Genomic DNA, 27650 nt, shown 5'->3' with positions numbered 1-27650 from the left:
CCCAGTTCATGAAGGACAGCTCCAGCTGCATGCTAATTTGGTGGCCTGTGGTCAAGAATTCAGTCTCTGGTACCAGCCAGGAGCAGGCCAAAAGCTGTTTCTCAAAAGAAGATTAATTTTCTGCAGGCAATGGCAAGCCTTTCTCCAAACTCTGAAAGTCCTGTGCTGCAGTTCACACACAGAGGTCTGGTATTGTCTAGAAAGAGCATCCCTATTTATCACTGACACTTCAAGCCCCATTGGATCTGCTGGATCATATGACTCAACTGGATGAGGAGCTCACACAACAGCCTGGACCTATTGTACAGCCATCTCTTGCTCTGGGCTCCACTCCAAACCAGCAGCTTTTCTGGGCACTCAATTAACGAGCTGGAATAACACAGTCAAATTAGGAAGATATGGCCTTCAAAATCCAAAAAGAGCCACTAGATGTTGTGTTCCTTTCTTGGCCTAGGATGAACCAGATGCAACAACTCATCCTTCACCTTATAAAGGGGATATCCCAACAAGCTCTACAGCACCAGGCCCTTAGAAATTCCACTGAAATCAAAAGTCCCTGAACTTTAAGTCCAATTTATGTCCAACTCTGACAAAAAAATGTCTTACCAATAAGTTTTAGGTAATTGCTACCTCTAGCTCACTAGGTCCAATTAGCATAATATCATTAACATAATAAACCAGAGAAGTGTCTTGTGGAGAGGAAAGATGATCAAGAGTCCTGCAAACTAGCTGCCCATATAGATCAGCTGAGTTGATATATTCCTATGATAGAAGAGTAAAGGTATAATCCTGGCCTTGCCAGCTGAAAGCAAACTGCTCTGGTGCACCTTAGGGACAGCTATGGAGAAAAAGACACTTGCGAGTTAATAGCTGCATGGCAGAAGACATATTAACTTGCTGAAGAAATGAACACATGGCTGGTACAACAGTGACAATTAGAATCACCACCTGGCTAAGCTTACAATAATCCACTCTTGCTTTCCAAGATTCATCTGTTTTCTGCACAGGCCAAACAGAAGGGCTAAATGGGGATGTACTGGGAATCACCACTCCTGTATCTTTCAAGTCCTTGATGGTGGCACTAAATTCTGCAGTTCCTCCAGGAATGCATATTGTTTTGATTTACTATTTTCCTAGGTGGAGGCAGTTCTAATGGCTTCCATTTGGCCTTTCTCATCATAGTAGGCCTCACTCCACACTGGCCAAAGAACAATTGTTGCAGTTCTGCCAGGTGCTATGTATGTCTGCTATAATTGTACATTCTGGAACCGGGGAAATAACCGCAGGATGGGTTCAAGAATCCTATTGATAAGATTCTACTCTGACTGTGGGGCTACAGTGAGGTTTGAGTCTCCTGGAATCAGTGTTAGTTCAGAACTACTGTTAAGTAGTCTCCAAAAGATCTGATTATTTCCCTTTCCCCAGTGTATATTGTACTTTGGTAAAGGATCATAGGTCCTTTGGGGAAAGCTGGGAGAGAAATTAATAGCATAAATTTTGGAGAGTTTATAGGGGTCTTTCCTCAAGGGGACCCAGTCCCCCCACATTCAAGGAGTTCTGGGTCCATAAATTGGCACAACTCTGGGAATTGACTGAAGGGCTATGACTTTCTGTTTTATGATTACACTTAGACTTTTATTCACTTGACCTGGATCTTTTTCTGCTTATACAGATAAAGTAAGAATTTAGTAGGCTTCCTATCTATTTCATTTCTAGGAGTACCATGATTAACTACCAACACCATGGGTCTGTGCATGTCATCCTATTCTAATGGCTGCTTTGACTTTGCTGTCCATCACAGTAACCATGGTCACTTTGCCTTTGACAGTTGAATACCATGACTTGGCCTCTGCCACACCTAGATCCTCCTAGTCCTCGTGGCTCAGTGGAAACAAATCTGACTAGAATCTGTGAGGACACAGGTTCAATCCCTGGCCTCACTCAGTGGGTTAAGGATCTGGCATTGCTGTGAGCTGTGGTGTAGGCTGCAGACACAGCTCGGATCTGGTGTTGCTGTGGCATAGGCCAGTGGCTACAGCTTCGAAGCTCCGATTCAACCTCTAGCCCGGGAACATCCATATGCCACAGGTGCAGCCCTTAAAAAAAAGGTGGGGGGATGCTGGACTCCCCTCAAAAATTTATTTCTCAAAGTTGTGGGGACATAAAATCATCTGGACCCTCTCAGTGTGGATGAGTAGGTCTTAAATAACCAATCCACTCCAACATTCCAGTATCCCTAAACCTCTTAATCTTTTCCTATGTATTAAACCAAGGAAGTTAGGCATTTCCAATTTGCCGACAGTAGACCATCTTTTATTTATATTTCAGCCAATAAACCAAACAAACTATTATAGCCTGTTATAACTCCTTGAGCTGCAGCATTAGATGCAGACTCTCTGGTTAGTGAGAGATGCTACCTGATCCAACTACATTTTTCTTCTACTATTATCCCACACCCTTAGTATCTATTTCCATATATATTCCTTGTTTTTTGCTTATGTAAATTAGAAAACTCAAATAGTTATTTTGCAGTGTAGTGTATCTCCTTATGGGTCACATATTGTTCCACTTCAGTCCAGATACATCTAGAAGCAAAGAGGTAAGGTTGGTCCTGAAAAGAATCAATATTGACTTGGAGGGCAACTGCCTCAGGGGAGGCCATTACCATTTCCTCAGGCAAGTCAGGGTTGATCATCTCAGAGAGAGGTAGACAAGGATGCCCAGTCTCACCACTTTTATTGAGCCTAGTTTTGGAAGTTCTAGCCATAGCAATCAGACAAGAAAAGGAAATAAAAGAAATCAAAATTGGAAAGAAGTAAAACCATCACTGTTTGCAGATGACATTATACTATACATAGAAAATCCTAAATTTACCACCAAAAAACTTCTAGAACTCATCAATGAATTTGGTAAAGTTGTAGGACACAAAATTAGTATACAGAAATCTGTTGTATTTCTACATACCAACAGCAAACTGTCAGAAAGAGATATTAAGAAAATAAACCCATTTACAATTGCAAAAAAGAATAAAATACCTATGAATAAATCTAACTAAGGTGGTAAAAGGCTTATACTCAAAAAACTATAAGACACTGATGAAATAAATTCAAGACAACACGAATAAACAGAAAAATATACCATGGTCAGAGAATGAAAGATTTAGTACTGTTAAAATGACTGTATTACCCAAGACAATCTAGAGTCAATGCAAACCCTATCAAAATATCAATGAAATTATCCACAGAATTAGAACAGATAATTTTAAAATTTGTATAGGAACATGAAAGATCCCCAATAGCTGAGCAACAGTTTTCAGAAAGAGGAACAAAACTGTAAGTATCATGCTCCTCCTGGGATTCCAGGAGAACCTTCAAACTATACTACAAACATCAGTAACCAAAACAGTATGGTACTGGCACAAAAACACACACAAAGATCAATGGCACACAATAAGGAGCTCATAAATGAGCCCATAGTTATATGACCAATTATTCTATGACAAAGGAAGCAAAAATATACAATGAGAAAAGACAAATTCTTAAAAAAATAATATTGGAAAAACTGGACAGTTACAAGCAAAAGAATCAAACTGGACTACTCTCTCACACTATGCACAAAAATAAATTCTAAATAGATTAAGTACTTAAATATAGGACCTAGAACCATAAATCTTCTAGAAGAAAATATAGACAGTGCATTCTTTGACATTGGTCTTAATTTTTTTTTGGATATGTCCTCTCAGGCAAGGGAAATACAAGCAAAAATAAACAAATGGGACTATATCAAACCAAAAAGCTTTTTACACTGAAGGAAACTATCAACAAAACAAAATGGTCACCTACTAAATGGGAAAAGATATTTACAAAAGATATAGCTGATCAGGAGTTAATATTCAAAATATACAAAGAACTCAAATGACTCAACATCAATTAAAAAAAACAATTTAAGGAATTCTCGTTGTGGCTCAGTGGTTCAAACTCGACTAGTATCCATGAGGACTCAAGTTCCATCCCTGACCTTGCAGGATCTGGCATTGCTGTGAGCTGTGGTGTAGGTTCCAGATCCACTGCTCAGATTTGGCATTGCTGTAGCCATGGTGTAGGCCAGCATCTGTGGCTCTGATTTGACTCCTAGCTTGGGAACTTCCATATGCCGTGGGTGTGGGCCTAAAAACAAAACAAAATAAAACTAACAAATAAACCAAAAAACAATCCAATTAAAAAATAAGCAGAGGACGTAATTACTTTTCTAAAGATGACATACAGATGGCTAAAAACACATGAAAAGATGTTCAACATCACTTATCACCAGGAAAATATACATCAAAGCCACAATTATATATATTGCCTGACACTTGTCATAATGGCTGTTATCAAAAAAGATGATGAATAACAAGTGTTGGAGAAAAGGTGGAGAAAAGGGAACTCTTATGCACATTGGTAGGAATGTAAATTGGTGCAGCCACTATGAAAAACGATATGGCGTTTCCACAAAAAATAAAAAATATAACTATCATACAATTCACCATTTCCATTTCTGGGCATTTATCTGATGAAAATGAAAAAAAAAAACCAATTAGAAAAAATATATGCACCTCTTTGTTCATTACAGCATTATTCACAACAACCAAGATGTATAAGCAACCTAAGTGCCCATCAATAAAAAGATGTGGTATATGTATGCAATAGAATATTACTCTCGGAGTTCCCGTCGTGGCGCAGTGGTTAACAAATCCGACTAGGAACCATGAGGTTGCAGGTTCAGTCCCTGCCCTTGCTCAGTGGGTTGACGATCCGGCGTTGCCGTGAGCTGTGGTGTAGGTTGCAGACGCGGCTCGGATCCTGCGTTGCTGTGGCTCTGGCGTAGGCCAGTGGCTGCAGCTCCGATTCGACCCCTAGCCTGGGAACCTCCATATGCCACGGGAGCGGCCCAAAGAAATAGCAAAAAAAAAAAAAAAAAAAAAAAAAAAAGACAAAAAAAAAATATTACTCTCCTCATCCATAAAAAGAATGAAATCTTGCCATTTGCAACAACATGGGTGAACCTAAAATGGTATTTATTATACTAAGTGAAATAAGTCAGACAGAGAAAGGCAAATACTTTATGGTTTTACTTATATATACAATCTAAAAAAGAAAACAAATGAAAAAATGCAACAAAACAGAGACACAGTCATAAATACAGAGAACAAACAGGTGGTTGCCAGAGGGAAGGGAGTTGAGAAGAGAGAAATCAGTGAGGGAGATTGAGAGGTAATCAACTTCCAGCAGCAAAATAGATGAGTTATGGGTATGAAATGAGTTATAGCATAGGGACTACATTCAATATCTATGTAATATCATTGTGTGGTGACAGATGGTAATTAGACATATTGTGGTGATCATTTTGAAATTATAGAAATATCCAATCACTGTGTTGTGCAATAGGACCTAATATAGAGTTGTAGAATAATTATACTTCAAAAACAACTCACAGAAAAAAGGATCAGATTTGTTGTTACCAGAGGTGGAGGTTGGGAGAGGGAGAATTGGATGAAGGCCATCAAAAAGCACAAACTTCCAGTAAGATAATACAATATGATAAATATAATTAATGCTGCTATATGTTATATGTGAACATTGATAAGAAAGTAAGTCCTAAAAGTTCTCATCACAAGGAAAAATAAATTTTTCCTACTCCCTTGATTTTTTTATCTGTATGAGATAATGGTAATCATTTCATGAGGTATGTAAGTTAAATCCTTATGCTGTACAATGTAAACTTAGACAATGCTATATTTCAATTATATCTCAATAAAACTGGAAGAATAGAAATTTTTAAAATAAATGCATACAAAACCTCTTTGCAGTAATATAATAAAGAGAATCTGTGTGGAAACAAGCAAACAAACAAGGCAAATTAAATAAAAGAAAGGAAGCAATGTGAAGACTTAACTGGTAAGCTGAGATTTCAAAAGGACACAGAAAGAAGATGAAAAATATACTGGAGATATTTTTCTGTCTACTTTAACCTGAGAAGTAATACAGATCCACTTGCCACTAGAAGGGCAAAGGGGGACTGAGGCTATTCTTTAAGGATTATTTTTATGCTAGAAAGAACTGAGAAGATGATGAGCACAGCCCTTGAAAACCTCAAAAACACCAAAACCATCCCACTGACATAAGATGAAAGAGATCTAGTCAGGAATAGCTCTTGACATCCATATTCTGCCGATATAAGAACAAAATTTCCCCTACGGCCAAGTCATGTTAGGTTATGCTCAATTTCATAAAGCAACAGGTTCCACTATGGGTGGAGGGAGGGAAAGCTACCTGAGAAAGTTTCCGGTAATGACTGCTTGAAAGAATTGTATATAATCAGTTTCCAGTTCTTAACTGTCAGTAAAATTATGGAGTTATTATTCTAAAAGATAGGCATTTGACATTTAGGTGCAATATAAAAATAATTTGAATTATCAGCCTTAAGATTTCAAATTTACAATGCAGAATTGAGTAGTTGATATTTTAAGTTTCAAAATTATATGAAGTTAATATACAATTACAAATTAAGAGCTCTTTAGAGAGTAATTTATTAGATTATAAAATCCACTTCAGAATTTGGGAAGGTTTGTCAGGAAATTAAAGTATTTAAACTATATTAAAACGATAAACGCATTTTGAATTATTTTTAAAACTTTAATACGTTTATATGGGTTATGAAATACTAATCAAATACTTCTTTTAAATGATTGCTAAACTTATAAATAGCAAAATTAAGGGCTGATATCATCTAACTAGTGGAATAGGACCCCAGATCCTCCTTTCCCCATGGAGAGACCAACTGAACAACTATATATGGAACAACTCCCTTTGTGAGAATTTTCAAAAGAAAAAATTAAGGGGCACTTGGATCTCAAGTGTGAATAAAGCCAGTTGCATCTAAGCTGGTAGGAAGATTCAGGGGATTCACTCACCACAGTCCCTCCCACCAGCATAGTGCAGTGGGGTTAGAAGAAGACTCTCAGGATGGGATTAAGATGGTGGAATAGAAGAACTGGAGTTCAACTTCTCTCCTAAAAACAACAAAACTCACAACTAAAGATTGAGCACTCTTTACCCAAATGGACTGGAAACCTTAAAAAAGATACCCTACTCCAGAAGAAAAAGAGGCAGCTACATCAAGAGGTAGGAGGGGCAATTTCGTGATATAAACAACCCCATACCTCCTGGGTGGGAGGCTCCACAGACCGGAAACTAACTGGTTCATAGAGACTCACCTATAGGAGTGAGAGTTCTCAGCCATACATCAAACTCTCACGTGTGGGGATCTGGCATGGGGAGAAAGAGTCTTGGAGCATCTGGCATTGAAGGCCAGTGGAGCTTGTGTGCAAGACCTCCACGGGACTGGGGGAAACAGAGACCCCATTCTTAAAAGGTGCGCACAGATTTTTACATGCAGTGGGTCCCAGGGCAAAGCAAAGTCTCCAAGGGAATCTGGGTCAAACCTGACCACAGTTCTTGGAGGACATCCTGGGAAAACAGGGGTGAACGAGGCTTGCTGTGAGGGAAGGTCATTGAAAGCAAAGTTCTTGGGAATATTCAGCAGTGTGCCTTTCTCTGGAGGTGGCCATTTAAGGAAAATCTGGCCCCACCCGTCAGCCAGCCCTGAGAAGCCCCAGAGCAAACAAAAATCCAGGTGGGATCACAGCCCCACCCCTCAGTAAACAGGCTGCCTAAAGACCACCCAGGCACAGAGCTGCCTCTAATCCCAGCCAGAGACTAAGCCACACCCACCACAGGGATTAGAATCAGCTCCACCAACCAGTGGGCAATCATCAGTCCCTCCCATCAGGAAGCCTACAGCAAGCCCCTGTACCAATTTCAGCCACAAGGGGGACAGACACCAGAAGTAAGAGAGACTACAACTCTATTATCTATAAAAAGGTCACCACACCAAAAACCTATAAAGATGAAAAAACAGAGAACTATAACTCAGATGAGAGACAAAGGAAAAACCCCAGAAAATCAGGTAAGTGAGGAGGAAATTCTCAGCATCCAGGAAAAAGCCTTTAGACTGTTGATGCTGAAGATGATGCAAGACATTGGAAATAAACTGGAGGCAAAGATGGATAACTTACTGGAAACACTGACCAAAGAGATACAAGATATCAAACTTAAACAAGAAGAGATGCAAAATACAATCACTGCAATAAAAAAAATTCATTAGAAGCAGCCAACAGCAGAATACAGGAGGCAGAAGAACAAATAAGCCAGGGGGAGAACAGATTAGTGGAAATTACAGATGCAGAACAGAAGAGAGAAAAAAGATGGAAAACAAATGAAGAGAGTCTCAAAGAAGTCTGTGACAATCTTAAACACACCAACATCCGTATTATAGGGGTGCCAGAAGGAGAAGAGAGAGAGAAGGGGACAGAAAACATATTCCAAGAGATAATACCCAAAAACTTCCCTAACATGGGAAAGGAACCACTCACTCAATCCAGGAAGTGCAACGAGTACCATATAAAATAAACCCAAGGAGGAACACCCCAAGACACATTAAACAAACTGACCAAAATTAAAGACAAAGAGAAAATATTGAAAGCAGCCAGGGAAAAGAAACAAATAACATACAAGGGAGCCCCGATAAGGTTATTGGCAGATTTTTCAGCAGAAACATTGGAGGCCAGAAGGGAGTGGCATGATATAGTTAATGTGATGAAAGGAAAAAACTTCCAACCAAGATGACTCTACCCAGCAAGGCTCTCCTTCAGATCTGAAGGAGAAATCAAAACGTTCACAGATAAGCAAAAGCTGAGAGAATTCAGCAACACTAAACCACCTTTACAACAAATACTAAAGGAACTTCTCTAGGCAGAAAAGAACAAGGAAAGAAGGGAAAAAAAAAAGAGCAGCAAAAACAAATCTAAAGCAATTAGTAAAATGGCAATAACAACATACCTATCAATAATTACCTTAAATGTTAATGGACTACATGCCCCAACCAAAAGACACAGACTGGCTGAAGGGATACAAAAACAAGATCCATATATATGCTGTCTTCAAGAGACCCACTCCACTTCTAGGGACACATACAAATTGAAAGTCAGAGGATGGAAGAAAATATTCCATGCAAACAGGAATCAAAAGAAAGCTGGAGTAGCAATACTCATAACAGACAAAATAGACTTTAAAATGAAGAATATCTTAAGGGACAAGGAAGGTGACTACATAATGATCAAAGAATCAATCCAAGAAGATGATATAACAATTTTAAATATCTATGCACCCAACCAGGTTCACCACCATATAGAAGGCAACTAATAACAACCTTAAAAGGAGAAATTGACACTAACACAATCACAGTGGGGTACTTTAACACCCCACTTACAGCAATGGACAGATCATCCCGATAGAAAATCAATAAGGAAACACACGCCCTGAACGAAGCATTAAACCAGATGGACTTAATAGATATTTATAGGACATTCCAACCAAAAGCAACAGAATACACATTCTTCTGAAATGCACATGGAACATTCTCTAAGATAGATCACATTCTGGGCTACAAATCCAACCTCGGTAACTTTAAGAAAATTGAAATCATATCAAGCATCTTTTCCGACCACAATGCTATATGACTGGAAATCAACAACAAGGAAAAAAACTGCAAAAAACACAAACACGTGGAGACTCAACAACATGCGACTAAACAACCAATGGATCACTGAGGAAATCAAAGAGGAAATTCAAAAATACCTAGAAGCATAGTTCCCGTCGTGGCTCAGTGGTTGACGAATCCAACTAGGAACCATAAGGTTGCGGGTTCGGTCCCTGGCCTTGCTCAGTGGGTTAAGGATCCTGCGTTGCTGTGAGCTGTGGTGAAAGTCACAGAAGCAGCTAGATCTGGTGTGGCTGTGATGTAGGCCAGCGGCTACAACTCCAGATAGATCCCTAGCCTGGGAACTTCTATATGCCTCGGGAGCAGCCCTTGGAAAAAAAAAATACCCAGACACAAGTGACAACAAAGATATGACACTCCAAAACCTATGGGATGCAACAAAAGCCAATCCAAGAGGAAAGTTTATAGCTATACAAACCCAACCTCAGGAAACAAGAACAAACTCAAATAAACAAATTAACTTTACATCTAAAGCAGCTCGAGAGAAGAACAGAGAAGACCTAAAGTTAGCAGAAGGAAAGAAATCATAAAGATCAGAGCAGAAATCAATGAAATAGAAAGGAAGAAAACCATAGAAAAGATCAATGAAGCGAAAAGCTGTTTCTTTGAAAAGATCAACAAGATTAATATACCCTTAGCCAGACTTATCAAGAAAAAAAGAGAGAAGACTCAAGTCAATAAAATTAGAAATGAAAAAGGAGAAGTAATAACGGACATCACAGAAATGCAAAGGATCATAAGAGACTGCTATATACAACTATACACCAATAAAATGGAAAACCTAGAAGAAATGGACAAATTCGTAGGAAAGTACCATCTTCCAAGACTAAACCAAGATGAAATAGAAAGGATGAATGGACCAATCATAAGAACAGAAATTGAAACTGTGATTAAAACACTTCCAACAAACAAAAGTCCAGGATCAGATGGCTTCACAGGCGAATGCTATCAAACTTTTAGAGAAGAGCTAACACCTCTCCTTCTGAAACTATTCCAAAAGATCACAGAGGAAGGGACACTCCCAAACTCATTCTATGAGGCCACCATCACCCTCATACCAAAACCAGACAAAGATACCACAAAAAAAGAAAACTACAGGCCAATTTCACTGCATCAATGCAAAAATCCTCAGCAAAATACTCACAAACCACATCCAACAATACATTAAAAGGATTGTACATCATGATCAAGGGGGATTTAGCCCAGGGATGCAAGAGTTCTTCAATATCCGCAAATCCATCAGTGTGATACACCACATTAACAAACTGAAGAATAAAAACCATATGATCCTCTCAACAGATGCAGAAAAAGCCTTTGACAAAATCCAACACCCAGTTCTGATAAAAACCCTTCAGAAAGTGGGCATAGAGGGAACCTACCTCTACATCATAGAGGCCATGTATGACAAACCCACAGCACACTTCATTCTCAATGGTGAAAAGCTGAGAGAATTCCCGCTGAGATTAGGAACAAGACAAGGATGTCCACTCTCGCCACTACTCTTCAACATAGTTCTGGAAGTCCTAGCCACAGCAGTAATAGAAGTAAAAGAGATAAAAGGAATCCAAATTGGAAAGGAAGAAGTAAAACTATCCCTATTTGCAGATGACATGATACTATACCTAGAGAATCCTAAAGACTCTACCAGAAAACTGTTACAGCTCATCCACGAATTTGGCAAAGTCACAGGATACAAAATGAGTACACAGAAATCAACGGCATTTCTATATACTAACAATGAGAAAGCAGAAAATGAAATTAGGGAAGCAATCCCGTTTATCACCACATCCAAAAGAATAAAATACCTAGGAGTAAACCTCCCTAAAGAGACAAAAGACCTGTACTCTGAAAGGGGCTACAAGCCGCTGATGAAAGAAATCAAAGATGACACAAATAGATGGGAAGACATACCATGCTCATGGATTGGAAGAGTTAATATTATCAAAATGACTATACTACCCAAGGAAATCTACAGATTCAATGCAATCCCTATCAAATTACCAAGGGCATTTTTCACAGAACTTGAACAAAATATTTTAAGGTTTGTTCGGAAGCACAGAAGACCCAGGATAGCCAAAGATATCCTGAAAAAGAAAAATGGAGCTGGAAGAATCAAGCTCCCTGAATTCAGACTATACTACAAACAACAGTCATCAAAACCACATGGTACTGGAACAAAGACAGACATATAGATCAGTGGCATAGGATAGAAAGCCCAGAATTAAACCCATGCACCTACAGCCAACTCATCTATGACAAAGGAGGCAAGAATATACAATGGAGAAAGGACAGCTTGTTCAATAAGTGGTGCTGGGAAAACTGGACAGCCATATGGAAAAGAATGAAATTAGAACACTCCCTAACACCATACGCAAAAATAAACCCAAAATGGATGAAAGACCTAGATATAAGACCAGACACTATCAAACTCCTAGAGGAAAACATAGGCCAAACACTTTCTGACATAAACGACAGCAACATCTTCTCAGATCCACCTCCTAGAGCAATGACAGTAAAAAAAAAAATAAACAAATGGGACCTAATTAAACTTAAAAGTTTCTGCACATCAAAGGAAACCCCAAAAAGCACAAAAAGACAACTCACAGAATGGGAGAAAGTCTTTGCAAGTGAATCGACTGACAAGGGATTAATGTCCAAAATTTATAAACACCTTCTGCAGCCCCATACCAAAAAACAAACAAGCCTATCAAAAAAATGGGCAGAAGATCTAAACAGACAGTTCTCCAAAGAAGACATACAGAGGGCCATGAAACACATGAGAAGATGTTCAACATCACTCATTATTAGAGAGATGCAAATCAAAACCACTCTGAGGTACCACCTTACACCAGCCAGAATGGCCATTATCCAAAAGTCTACAAACAATAAGTGCTGGAGAGGGTGTGGAGAAAAAGAAACATCAGTACACTGTTGGTGGGATTGTAAATTTGTGCCACCACTGTGGAAAGCAGTATGGAGATTCCTCATAAAACTAAACATAGAACTACCATTTGATCCAGCAATCCCACTCCTGGGCATCTACCCAGAGAAAACCATGACTTGCAAAGAAACATGTACTCTGAATTTCACTGCAGCACTATTTATAATAGCCAAGATTGGAAACAACCTAAATGTCCATCGACAGAGGAGTGGATAAAGAAGACATGGTACATATACACAATGGAATATTACTCAGCCATTAAAAGAATGAAATAGCAGCATTTTTCTGCAACATGGATGGACCTAGAAACTATCATGCTAAATGAAATCAGCCATACAATGAAACACCAACATCCAATGCTTTCACTGACATGTGGAATCTGAAAAAAGGACAGACTGAACTTCTTTGCAGAACAGATGCTGACTCACAGACATTGAAGAACTTATGGTCTCCAGAGGAGACTGTTTGTGGGGTGGGGGGGATGTGCCTGGGATGTGGGATGGAAATCCTGTGAAATCAGATTGTTATGATCATTATACAACTACATATGTGATAAATTCTTTTGAGTAATAAAAATTAAAAAGCAAAAAGAAGACTGTCAGCTCTAAGTTACTTCCTAAAGAAGGAAAAAGAACATAGGACTGTATATCTAATGTCTAGATATTTTGAGGGGCTGCCTGAGGGACTGGCTTCTGTCTTGCTTGATTCTCAGGGCAGGAAGGAAAGGACTCCAGGCTGGGAGCCACTGAGGACAAAGCTGACACTCTGAGCCATTATGCTTTTACTGACCTTAATCCCACCTTCTGGCTGAACTTGGAATTAGCAGGAGAAAATCCCTAACCACCAGCCTCTCCTGGAGGTAAGAAAGAGTTGGAACATGTGTACAACACTCTAGATTTTCAGGGGACCAGTTTCTGCTTCACAATTTGGATCTCTGATGATACCAGGCCTACTCTAGTAGCCTGAGGGCTTGCAGAGGGAAAAATAGAGCCGGGAGGCTTGTAGCAGCTCCAGAGTAGTACCATAGATAGATATGAGAGGGTCAAGAGATTATAGATTCCTCAAAGAAGAAACCAGCAACTTCCACAAGTTGGGACGTTACACACAAATCCAGAGAAGATACATCAAGAGGCCCCATAATTCCTAGGCAAGTTGATTGATGAAAGTTCTTTTCCTATATGAGGTCAGTCCTTACAGATTGTGAAGGGTGGCAATTTTTTCAAATATTTAAATCCTAACATAAAGTTATAAGACACATGAATAAATAGGAGAACATTGGCCCATTCATAAGAGAAAAAATTAATGTCCCAAGCCTAACTAAACAAACGGATGTATATGAATTATCTGACAAATAATTCAAAATAACTGCACAAAGATGCTCAACAAGCTCAGGAAAACAATGCATGAACAACATGAGAATATAAACTAAGAGATTTTAAAAATATTAAAAAGAAACAAACAGAAATTTGGAGATGAAGAATATAATAACTGAATTGAAAAACTTACTAGGATTGGGGTGTTCAACATTAGACTTGATCAAGCAGAAGAAAGAATCAGTGGACTTGAAGCCAGATCATTGGAAATTATCCAATCTGAGAGGCAAAAAGAAAAAAAGAATGAAAAGGGATAACAAAAGCCTAAGGGACTTATAGGATACCATCAAAAAGAGTAATTCATGCATTATGGGAGCCCCAGGAGAAGAAGAGAGGAAAAAAAGCAGAAAACTTATTTAAAGATATAGTGGCCAAAAATGTCTCAAAGCTGAGGAAGGAAAAGTACATTTAGTTTCAAGAATCCCAATGGATTCCAATAAGAATTAACCAAGAGTGAATATCCAGACACATTATAATCAAATTGTAAAAAGTCAAAGACAAAAAGAGAATTTTAAAAGCAGCAAGAGAAAAACAATTTATCACATACAGTGGAGTCGCAATAAGATTATTAGCAGATTTATCAACAGAAACCTTGTAGGCCAAAAGGGAATAGGATGATCTATTCAAAGTACTGAAAGAAAGAAAGAATCTCCCATCTAAAAATACAAATTCTAATGTATACATGTAAGGATAACCTGACCCCCTTGCTGTACAGTGGGAAAATAAAAAAAAAATAAAAATACAAATTCTGGCAAAACTCTCCTCTAAAATGAAGGAGAAATAGACTTCTACAGATAAACAAAAGCTAAGAAAGTATCTCACCTCTAACCTACCTTAAAAGAAATGCTAAATTGAGTCCTCCCAGGTGAAATGCTGAAATGAAAGTATATTTGATAGCAACAATAGTGTATGGAAGTATTAAGCTTGCTGGTAAAATGTAAATATATAAACAAATACATGATACAGTATTACAGCAATAGTGGTGGATAAATGACTTTTAATTTTGGTGTAGAAATTAAAAGGAAAAAAGTATAAAAAATAACTATAATAATAAAAATATGTTAATAGATACACAATATAAAAGGTATAAATTATTACATCAATAATAAAAAGTGTGGTGAGAGAGGGAAGAAGTAAAATAGAAGTTTTTGTATGTAATTGAAGCTATTATCAGATGAAGATAAACTATTAAAACTGACATGTTCATGTAAGTACAATACTAACCACAAAGAAAATCCCCATAGGAGATACAAAAAGAAAAAGGGAACGTATTTTTTTAGGCCAGGGATCAAACCCACAACCTCATGGTTCCTAGTTGGATTCTTCAACCACTAAGCCATGACGGGAACTCCAAAGGGAAGATATTTTTTAAAAATCACATAAAAATCAACAAAACACAAAGAAGACAATAAGAGAGGAAACAAGGGGTAAAAAGATACAAAACAGATATAGAAAAATTAACAAAATGGCAATTATATTAACAGTTACATGTTGCAAATTGGACAATATAGAAGAAATGGATAAATTCCTAGAAACGCTTAACCCACCAAGAAGGAGTCATGAAGAAGTAGAATATCTGAACAGACTTAAAACTAGTAAGTGTATTGAGTCAGGATGCAAAAACCTTCCAACAAAGAAAAGTTCAGGACCAGACGGCTTCACTGGAGAATTCCACTAAACATTTAATAAAAATTAGTACCAACTCTTCTCAAACTTATCCAAAAATTTAAAGAGAAGGGAATACTCCTTAACTCATTTTTTAAGGCCAGCATTACCTTGATACCATAGCCCGACAAAAACACTGCAAAAAAAGAAAACTACAGCCCAATATCCCTAGGGAGTAGAGATGAAAAAACGTCTCAAAAAAAAAAATACTCATAAAAAGAACTCAATAGCACATTAAAATGACCATACACTGTGACCAAGTGGAGTATATTTTTAGGACTCAAGGGTTATTTAATACGAAAAACACTGACATGTCAAAGGATTAAAATCACATGATCATCTCAACAGATACAGAAAAACTACTTGACAAAATTTAAAGCATTTTCATGATAAAAATTCCAACTAACTAGGAATAGAAGGAAATTACTTTGATAAGCATCATATCTGAAAAGCCCACAGCTAACATATTCAATTGGGAAAAACTGAAAGCTTTTTCTTTAAGATCAAGAATAAGGCAAGAGGAGTTCCCGTTGTGGCTCAGTGGTTAACGAATCTGACTAGGAACCATGACATTGCAGGTTGGATCCCTGGCCTTGCTCAGTGGGTTAAGGATCTGGCGTTGCCATGAGCTGTGGTGTAGGTTGCAGATACGGCTCAGATCCCACATTGCTGTGGCTCTGGCGTAGGCCGGCAGCTACAGCTCCAATTAGACCCCTAGCCCAGGAACCTCCATATGCCGCAGAAGTGGCCCAAGAAATGGCAAAAAGACAAAAAAAAAGAAAAAAGAATAAGGCAAGAATGCACACCCTCACCACTTCTATTCAACATAGTACTGGAAGTCCTAGCCAGAGCAATTAGGCAAGAAAAAGAACATCTAAATAAGAAAGAGAAAAGCAAAATTATCTCTGTTTGCAGATTGTATGATCTTATTATGCAGAAAATCCTAGACTCCAAAAAGAACTGTTAGAATAAACAAATTCTATAAAGTTTCAGGATAAAATATCAGCATGCTAAAATCAGTGGCATTTCTACACACTAACTGAAAAGACAATCAAAGATAAAACAAATTTACAATAGCCTCAAAAAATAGAACATTTAGGATAAAACTCAACCAAGGAGGTGATAGATTTATATACTGAAAACAGAAAGCAATGATGAAAAGGATTAAAGATACCAAAAAATGGAAAGACAACATGTTCATGGGTTGGAAGACTTAATATTGTCCTCCACATCCAAAAGAATGAAATTAGACCCTTAATTTACACCATACAGAAAAAACCAACTCAAAATGAGTTACAGACTTAAAAAACAAGAACTAAAACCATAAAACTCCAATAGGAAAACACAGGGGAAATTTTTATAACATTGGTCTTGGCAAAGAGTTCTTGGATATGACCCCCAAAACACAGAACACAGACAACAAAAGCAGAAATACATAAGAGGGACTATATCAAACTAAAAAGCTACTACGCAGCAAAGGAAACCATCAATAGAATGAAAAGGCAACTTACAGAGTGAAAGAAAATATTTGCAAACCATATATCTGATTAGGGGTTCATAACCAAAAAATATAAGAAATTCATCCAATTCAATAGCAAAAATAATAATAAACTTATTTTAAAAATCTGCAAAGGATCTGTATAGACATTCCTCCAAGGAAGACATACAAATGACCAACAGGTATATAGAAAAGATATTCAACATCTCTAATTATCAAGGAAATGCAAGTTGAAACCACAGTGAGATATCACCTCATACTTATTAAGATGTCTAGAGAAAGAAAGGGGAAAAAAAAGAAGGAAGGAAGGAAGAGAGGGAAGGAAGGAAGGAGGGAGTGAAAGAAAGAGAATAAAAGAAAATAACAGGTACTGAGGAAAATGTGGAGAAATTAGAACTCCTTTGGTGGGGATGTCAAATGGTGCAGCTACCATGAAAAACACCATGGCGTTTTCTAAAATCATTAAAAATACAACTACCATATAATCCAGTGACCCCACTTCTGGGGATTCATCCAAAAGTATTAAACATAGGATCTTGAAGAGGTATTCATACTTTTATGTTCATTGTTCACTATCACCAAAAGGTAGAAACAATCTTGATAAATGAATGAGGAAAGAAAATGAGGTATATACACGGCTGGTGTATTAATCAGCCCTAAAAAAGAAGGAAACCTTTTCCTAAGCTGCAAACATGCATGAGCCTTGGGGACATGATAATAAGTGAAATGAACCAGTCACAGAAGGACAAATATCCCATGATTCCACTTGTATGGAACTTGTAAGTAACTAAAGCAGCCAAACTCATGGAAGGAGAACATAGAATGGTGGTTGCCAGGGGCGAAGGCTAGGGGGGAATGGTACTGCGCAATGACTCTACAGAGCTTCTATCTCCCAAGATGAAAAGGTTTCAGAGATCTGCTGTACAACAATGTGCATATGGCTAACAGCGCTGCCTGCAGTATATTCATAAGAACATTTTGAGAGAGCAGATTATATGTTATGTGTTTTTAACTACAATAAAAAAGTAATAAAAATAGAGAAAATAAGTAAATAGAAAATAAGACATATAAGCTAAGTTTAAATGCTTAAGTAAATATTAGTTGTGAGAATTCATAACATTAATAATTCAGATTCTGGTTGAAAAAGAAGTGCTCTGATCTGGCACTTGTGATCCTTGATATTTACCCAAAAAAATTTTTTTTGGCGGGTAAATATTAGAAACTGCCTCTTTGACTACACTAAATGTAATAAATGATGATTTTATACTTTTTTTTTTTTTTTGAGCAGAGGAAGGTTTATCACAAGGCCAAGCAAGGAGACAGATGGCTCATGCTCAAAAACCCTGAGCTTTGATTTTACACATCTTTTTAAATATTTGTATGGTTCAATAATATACATATTCAATAAATCTTAGAATGTAGAAGCCAGAGGTGAGCTTAAACAACAGGTAAGTCAATCCTCATTTTTACAGATGAGAAGACCAAGGTTCAAGGAGAAAAAAGAACTTCCTTGACAGCCTAGTTCATTCATTCTACAGCATGTGTTATCAAATGAAATAATTTTATTTCTGTATATTTTTGTCACTAAGCCCATAAAATAGACTCAGTGAAGGCAAAATTTTTCCTTATCTTCTCTGATAAGAATATTAACTCCATGAGAACAAGAAATTTTGTCACTATTATATCCCCAGAGTTTAGATGATTTTTGTAATGTTTTGACCATACCATCAATTTAAATAACAAGATTTTCAGATAGAAAAAAAAACTATATTAGGTATAGATATGTATTCGAAACCAGCAATAACAAACATTCACTCATACACATAAGCGTAACTATTGTTTCTCCACTTCCAAAAGCTTGTTTCTAAACCTTCCTCATATTCAGATTAAGTCTTTTCAAACTTCATGCCTTTCAGTGGATCATCAGACCTATAACTGTAATCTTAATTACTTTTGATCAATGATGTAATTTCATTATATGCCAAGAATCCTGGAATTTTTTTTTTATATTTCCTATTTGGTTAAATTCATTTTTTATAGCTCCCAAGGATTCAATAAGAAATGGTTTTGAATCTTATATTATTTTCTTGAAATTTTCTTTGTCTGCATTTTTGGATATCCCATGGGTCTAATTTAAAAGACTTGACAGTTTCTACATGACTCTTCTGCACCCGATAATTTGCTTTAAGATACTGCCACATAGAGCTCTCTTTTCACTAAATAGGTCTTGAATGAGTGAATAAAGGCAAGAAGAATTGGGCTATCATGCCTAATTCAACTTTTATCCCCACCAGATCATGGTGAAGTGTGACTGTGAGGTCATATAGCAGCGATGAGTCATAAAATTGCTTTGTTCTCTGTGCTTTACATACCATAATACTTTAGTAGAATTTTAATAAAGATTTTATTAGTACTAATCAAGAAATCTAAGGGGTAAGCTTGGTGCTAATGCCCTAATGAATCTCACTGCCAATAAAAATAAGATGAAAAAAATCATACACCTCAACCAAGCATACTTCATTCTTTCTCTGTGGATACCATACTAAAATAATGGTACATCACAGATTCTGTGACATCCATAACTTCCCCTCCCCCCCCAAGTAAAATGTGAAACCAATAAATGCTTCAAGAGGGAGAGAAGAGGTAAAGGAAGGAAGTTGGGAAGTCAAGTTTCAGCAGTAAAATGTGTTCATTAAATTTCCGTGTTCATTTTATTGAATTTTAACATTGACCATAATTGATTGCTTTTAAGGCTTCTGGTGTTTGTACCATTTCCAAATCATAAGGCTGACTGGAAGCCAGCACATTTCTGTATGGTCTGAGTAAAGAATATAAAACCAGTGGGAGACAGAGTGAGACATGTGAGAAGGCAAAAGACCAGGAAAATGTGATGGTGAACTCATGAGGCATAGGACCCATGCTGTCTCTCAAAAAGTTTGGCTTCAGTCAAGTTGTTTTGAGAAAGCATTCCGTGGAGATATTTGCCTTCAGTTATTAATTGCCCCACATGGGCACTGTCAGGCCATCAGCAACTTCCAAAGCTTTAATTTCAGATGAGTAAGCAAGAGGAAAGTATTTCGATGGCACCCAGTTTCGAAATGGAAGGTGGTTTCCTGGATCTTGAATCCAAGCACGAGTGTGCCTTTCATGAACTGGTATCAGACAAGGAATATTAAATGATTCAAGAGGTTGCAAAACACAGATTTTGGGAGCAGAGGTTTTGGCTTCTTTTAAGTCCCTATTATTTAAGTTGTTTCACTTTCTGAGAATACCAGGATTTAAAATGAAATGGTATACTTCCTCCCTTTACATCATTTTGGTGGGAAAAAAGTCTCTGTCCAAGTAACTAGCTAGTCTGCCAAAGGATGAAAGTAAACAATATCTAACATCCAAAATAAAAATACACTGACTATGGTAAATTAAGCGAAGGGAAGCTATTAGGAAAAAACTCAGAGGGTTGTAACAGACAGTCTGTGACAGTAAGAAGGCAAATACACCAGCCTCTGTCATTTTGACATCAATTGACTAATTTGCTCCAGGTTTTCTTGAGGTTTCTTGTAGTGTATTTATAACCACAAAAGCATTTATTTTGGTCCCAAGATAAAAAGCCTTTTACGCAATGGTGCATATTTTGAAGGTAAAAATGTTTCCATTGTCAAAACTGCCATCAAAGAGGGGTGGGGGGAATGCTACCTACCCCATTTATTTTGTTAGGCATCAGCTTTACCAAAGTACGCTTTGGAGCTTAACCCAATTTCTGTTGCACAGTTACTAGTTGAAAGAGGGAAAAAAATGCTTTTCAAATGATTTCATCTTTTCTGATATCATGAAGAAGGAAAATATCTAAGACACCAATGTCCTAGGACATTCTATTCCCTAACCTGGTACCCAGAACTCGTGCATGCTGGATTAAACGCAAGGGAAGAGGCAGATGTCCAAAAGATAAGTGAATCCAGATGTTTTTCCTGCTTTTTATTAATGCTGTGCTCCAGCTGTTCCATCTTTACACTAGTAAAGTCTCAATCAGCATAAAAGATGTAAGAGCAGAAGGTAGAGGTGTTCTGGAACATTAAAGGATCAAAGTAATATTTCTTTATGGAATTGAAGATAACACCTATAAGCTGGGGCCAGAAATTTCTGCATATTGACACTTTTCAGAAGAAAACGATTGCTGGGCCTTATCCTCCTACTGGAAAACAAGACAAGAGTCTCCATGATTTTAATGGCCAATGGGCAAATCCCCAATTTTCCTCAATTAAGACTGTCCCCAAGAAAATACCAAAAGAAAGAGAGTGCAAATACGTGGGTTTTTTAAAAAGCCTTTCCTTCTCACACACAAATGAAGTAGACCACAAGAATGAACAAAGTTTAACAATAGCAAAACAAATTAAAAGTTGTACCAGCCTTCACTTCGCTGGAAGCTACATGCGGCTCAACGATGACAAGTAAGCTGTTCATTCTTAGTCTAAAAGATATTTTCCTGGGACAGCTAGAGGGCATGGCTCAGTGATCCGCACATCTGGTTTGATGTACCTAGACTCCTTGGAGCCATAGGCTGAAGTCCTGGTACAATTTACTTAACTCTTTATCTTTAGAAGACCTAAACAGAATTCCTTACTCTTTAGTGTGTGTTTCTCCGGAAGTTTGGGGAAAGATGTATCCACCCGGGCTCTGCTTGGAGATAAAAGAATTCAAGGGATTAAACTTGACACTTTAGCCCCAAGTTACTTTATTCCTATTGTTTACTGCCACTGGAATTCCATATTTGTTGCTTATGCAGAGTCTTTCATTAAAGGATTTCAAAGTACTCACTGCACAGTGTGATGGCAGAAATGAGCAATGTTCATGTTTTTTAAGGATGAGAAAAATATCAGAAGCCCACAGTAAGTTAAAGGAAAGGCAGTAATAAAATCCAGTCCTTACACTGGAATGCATAGTCATTTTGCATGGTAGAGTTTTCTGGGGGGAATATGAAGGTCAGATCAAAGTGCAATTTGGACCAAGAATTCAGTACTAGTGAAATGTCCTGTAAAGATACTGATGGGTAGGATACAAAATACATTTAACAGCTTCTTGAAACTTTAATCTTCAAGCTGATGGAAACAATGGCCACCCAGCTGGGTCCATGCAAGGATAAAACGAAATAACATCTGACAGTGTGCTGAACACATAATGGGTGACACAGATATGTCACTTTCTCTTTCATTCTGACCCATAGGGATAGCACTATAAAATGAGCCTTAAGAACTTTGTACTCCCACAAGAGGTATGGAAGAGAATACTTTTTTTGGAGTCTTGATGTCTGAACCAAATAATCTTGGAAATGGTAAACCCACAGAACTTGCTGCCCTTGCCTTGGTATCTTTAACACAGCATCCCCTCCATTCGTCTACTCATTCTGCTACACATTTGATACACACTGAAGTACTGGTGATGTGGTGAGCACTGGGGATACCAGAGGCAGTAAGTCAGACCCTCACAAGTGGTTTGAGAGTCTAGTGGAGAGAGACAGACATTTACACAAATAGCTGCAAGGCAGAGGGGTGAATGACACAATAAACTGTTGAACAACTCTAAAGACAGTTAGTGTGTGATGTAATTCCTTTTATTTCCCAGAGTGTTCTGCCCATATCGACTATTTGTAAGATTTCTTTCCCCAAATTAGGAATTAATGATGATGACTATTTGCATATAACTGCCTCTATCTGCTGTTATCCTCATTCCATCACAGAGGGTTGCTGAATGGATTGAGTTATTTTATATAAAGCATTTACCACAGCGCCTGCACCTAGAAAGCACTCACTGGCATTAGTATTATAATCATCATGATAATAACACAACCAGTTCCTCAATATAATGACATAATCATAACATCACTATTATGTTACCATTAAGTATAGAAAAATATGTCCCAACAATCCTAAAAATGGGGCAAGGTCCAATTCCATATATACAACTTAAAAGAGTTCTCAGATAACCCTTAGATGTTTGATTTATTCAAACTCTACCCAAGTCCAAGGTCACAAAAGTCTGAACTAGAGCTATTCTAAAAGGTAAATTAAATAATGTAACTTAGGAGGTTCCCATAGTGGTTCAGTGGTAATGAGCCCCACTAGTATCCATGAAGATGAGGGTTTGATCCCTGGCCTTGCTAAGTGGGCTAAGGATCCAGCATTGCATTGAGCTGTGGTATAGGTTGCAGATGTGGCTGGGATCCTGAGTTGCTATGGCTGTGGTGTAGGCCGGCAGCTACAGCTTGGATTCGACCTCTAGCCAGGGAACTTTCATATGCTGCAGGTGCAGCCCTTAAAAAAAGCCAAAAAAAAAAAAAAGTCAATTTAAAAGCATTTCAAAAGACTTCCCAACAAATGCCTCCCTATTATACCAGTTGCAGATTCTTGAAATTTCTCTAGCAAGAAACTCAACTGGAATGTCCTTGGAGAAATCATACATTTCTCTAAAGCTGTGGTCTTCAACCCGCAGGGTATTTTGTTCCCACTGCCCAGAAGATATTTGCAATGTCTGGAGACATTTTCAGTTGTCACAACAGGCTAAGAGGGAGCGGGAAGAATAGGAGTGCTATTGGCATCTAGTAGATAAAGGCCAGATATGCTGCTAAACATCCTACAATGCACAGGATAGACCCTACAATGGAATCATCTGCCCCAAAATGCCATAGTGCCAAAGTTGAATAATCTTGCCCTAAAAGAACACATCCTTATTTAGACACTACTTAGTTGGACATTCCCATTCATTGTCTTTTTTACGGCATTTCAAACTATGATGTAAATAATCAAGCCATACCTTCCTTAGACGGGGATAACTAAGGTGATGAGGGCCAGAGACAACGTCATGAGCAACAGGGCATTTATTCTGTAAGGAAGCAGAAGGAAGGCATCTAAGAGACGTGAACATTTTCCTATTCCCTATTTTCCCCGAGGGCAATCTCAATGCCTTTCTTGCAACAAACATTTTTCAAAATTGGTTTGGAAAGCACATGTGTGAGCTGCTCCATAAATACCGATCGTATGATTGATTTCAACTGCAAATCCAAGACTGCATTTTGTCAGCCCCTTGAGAAAAATCAAACTAGACTTCTAAAGACCCAAGAATTTAGCAAATGATTTAACAAAGAATTTTGAGCACCTATTGTATTAAGCACGGTTCTAGATGCTTGAGCTCCATCAATAAACAAAGCAAAGGCACCTATGCATGGGGGCTCACATTCGATCGTTTTGAGGAAAGTTCAAGAAATTCTTGAACTAGAAGGCCTCTACATAGGGCATTACATTTTCCCAACCTATTTATCTTTCTTCAGTCAAAAAGAAAAATGAGTTGTAAAAGAGTTTTTACCTACAGTAGACATGAATCTATTTCTAAGGCAATGAAGCCAAATAGATTGCAATAGTTAGCCAGTCTTTTGCAGTTTGCTGTTTAAGAAATTAAGAGTGATGATGTATAAGAAACCAATATGAGGAAGACATACAAGCTTGGGTATATTTCTCTGGTCCAGGTAAAAATAGAATGGGATATTTACAGGTCTAAATTATGACTTCCCATTTTAGGAGGAAAGGTTCCATAACAAGAAAATGGACAGCTTTTGAAATAACCTGCCATATTTGTATTAATAACAAAAGATACTTAGGCATTTAGTTTGGGTCTGCATTACACTTAAAAGCACAGGATTATTTACCCTAAATTCTCCCTGATCAGATGCGTTGATAACATTTAATCACTCCTCCAATAGTGTCAGTCTTGAAAGACAAATGACAATCGGGGTTTATCCTATTCTGCTCTCTGAAAGCCTAGAAAATGTGCAGGCAGATAAATGTTACTTGCTTGAAAGCTCTGCTAAAGCTTTGTTGCCAGAAAGATAGCAATAGCTCTGGGAGGCTTTTCTGGGTCCTCCTTTCCCCATGTTTTTCATATAAAATAAGTATTTATTTGTTGGACTCAAGATACATGGGATTCCATGAGCAGAAGTGAAAAGGATTCATACTGGAGCTGGATGATATGCCTCACCACTGAGGCATATGACACTTCTGCTTCTGTTTGCTGACTTCCCACAGAGATGCTATAAATCAGTAGCCCCAGAAAACCTTGGAGCCGCCAGCAACAGCAAGCCTTTCAATCCCTTTTGGTTCGTTCTCAAACTTGACTGGGCCACAAGTTGAGCAAAGAATTCCACATACTTATACTAACACTTATGCAGGATGATTTCTACCTAGCAGTTCAGCTTTAGACTTAATTATTAACATGTAAATTTGCAAGCTAGAGAAAGAAAATGGTAAGGTCAGTGTCAAAGACTATTGATAAATCTTTTTTTTTTTTTTTTTTTTTTTTTTTAAAGAAGAGGAGGTGACATCATAAGCCTTCTGACTCCCAATAAGGCTCATGGTACAACTGATGAATCTAAGGTTGGTACCCAGGAGCTCTGGATATTCCAATGGCTAAAAAGAAATGGCTCCAAGAGGCCATCCCTCTGGCCATGCAAGTTGCTAATCTCTGTGCCACTTTCTGGCCTTCCCACCAACACAGAACATTCATCAGCCATCTTCGAGTTTAAACTCCATGACATCTTAAAGCACAGGGTCAGGGCAGGCTATGCAGTTTAAGACCCTGACATGAGGAATTCACAGTTAAAGCAAACAAAATGTCCCTACCTTTTATTTAATCTCTGTCTCTGAGAGGTCAAGTCCAAATCTTAATCTTTTTGTAGGAACATCCAGGATTTAACGTCAACAAATTTACCCATGATCATCAAAGGTCTTCAGGGAGCACCACAGTCAGAAGGAAAAAATGGATTCGCATTCAGGTCTTGAAATGAGGAGGGTTAGCGGGAGGTTGGGAGAAAGTTGGAGAAATATCTTAGAAGATTGGGTGAGGTCAGGGATAGAACTTTTTTTGTCTTCATTTTTGTGGTTTGGGATGGTGGGTCACTATATATAAGTGATCATGAAATCCATTTAGTCGTGTACCAACCAGCATTTTTCTAACAAAACAGTCAATGCTGAAAAACAGCGTGCATGTGTGGGTCGCAATATAAGATATGTTTTTATGAAATGTTTCAAGTCCATTGACCTAGAGGCATGTTTATTGTGTGCCCTTGGAAGGGGAGAAGAGATTTTTTTAAATTCTTTTCCTGAATCTTTTTGGGAACAAGTGAACATGATCATCACCTGGTCTGAATTAGTCCATCACTTCTTCCTCCAAGGGAGCCAAGGGGTTAGAGGACCAGGTTCAGCATTTGTCAGGACTAGGCAGCTGCTATAGGCCAAAGAGTGTTGCCATATGGCCTTAGCAAGTATCTTAAACTTCCTAAGCCCCAGTTTCTTCTTCTATAAAATTGGGAAAACTGTCATCTACTTCGTAGAGTGTCAAAGAAATAATGGCAGACAAAAGCATTTAAAACCATTCTCAATAGAGTAAAAGGTATATAATAAATGTTTGATTTCTTTCCAGCTTTTATTCAGGGAAAAAGATACCTTCTTTCATTCCCTGTTCCCCTATAAAGAGACAGGGTCACCTTTCACACACTGCCTGGAGTTGGGATGCTGTGACATTGTCAAGTGCTTTTCTGCTGTCAAGTTAATGAAGGATTATACCCGCCTTCTCTCCCTGGTCAGCACAGCCTTGCTTATGGAAAAATCAGAAAATACCTAAGAGCACTAATCGAGAATCGGCTTGGTATAAAAGCAATTTTCTCCAGCTTTATGAGTGAAAGCAGCTGTAAATCACTCAAGCCATTTGCATTTATACTGCTTTAAAAAGGGGGTGGCAATGGGAAGATGGGAGGGATAATTACCCAATGAGAAATGTTACCCTGGGACAGAAGAGAAAACGTTTCCAAAATCAACCCCCTGTTTGGCCAGTGACAGGCTATTTTTTTGCCAAGAGAATAAGAGGGGGGCGTATGAAGAGGTTACATCAAATTCTATCTCATGGAGTAAACGTCAAAATTGGAATACCTGTTCAAAGGATTCAGACCTAATCATTTTCTTTACTTGGCTTTTCTTTGTAAATGGAGCAAAAAAAAAAAAAATTGACTTAAGCTAGCTTAATTGTTCTGTAATGCCTGATACATAAAACCAAATAGAACACTCACAGTGTTAGTGATGGACCTCTTGGCTTTTACCAACTCAATGACATTGACTCCATCCCTGAGCAATTTTAGATAAGCTAAGCCAGCAGCTGGGGAGACCCCTGCTGTAACTAAGCCTGATGTCCTTGCTTCATCTAAGAGAAAGCCCATGGGGCTGAAGCCAAGCATCCAAATAGAGAGAAAATATTTTCCACTACCAAGGACAGATAATCTGAGCTATGTTAAACCCAGTCTCTGTGGAATTCTTACTTGAACATTTCTCGCTTAGAGGTAAACCGAGGTCACTGGAAGAATGTCATAGGAAATTTATTGAGAAGAGGCTTCCATTTTCAGTAAGCATTTGACTCTAGAAATAAGTGCGTGCAGTCAGAGCAAAGGAGGCCTGTCAGAGCAGGCTTGGCCTGTGCCAGT

General features: G+C 38.0%; 1 long non-coding RNA gene across 1 annotated transcript in view; it reads right to left on the bottom strand.

The window, feature by feature from the left end:
• LOC146396454 (uncharacterized) overlaps positions 1–27650 on the bottom strand; it is a 330069-nt gene that overhangs the window by 77140 nt on the left and 225279 nt on the right. Inside the window, exon 2 of the long non-coding RNA XR_014828382.1 lies at positions 14108–14193. This is a non-coding gene — a long non-coding RNA (uncharacterized LOC146396454). The remainder of the gene's footprint in view (positions 1–14107; positions 14194–27650) is intronic.

The sequence above is a fragment of the Sus scrofa genome, chromosome 14 (assembly GCF_054392235.1).
Source record: "Sus scrofa isolate SSC_HxYL_T2T_F1_AM1 chromosome 14, Sscrofa_HxYL_maternal_Yorkshire_Landrace_v2.0, whole genome shotgun sequence".
In the NCBI taxonomy this organism is placed as follows: domain Eukaryota; kingdom Metazoa; phylum Chordata; class Mammalia; order Artiodactyla; family Suidae; genus Sus; species Sus scrofa.
Note: the sequence above shows the minus strand (reverse complement) of the source record. Positions and strands in the feature narration are given on the sequence as shown.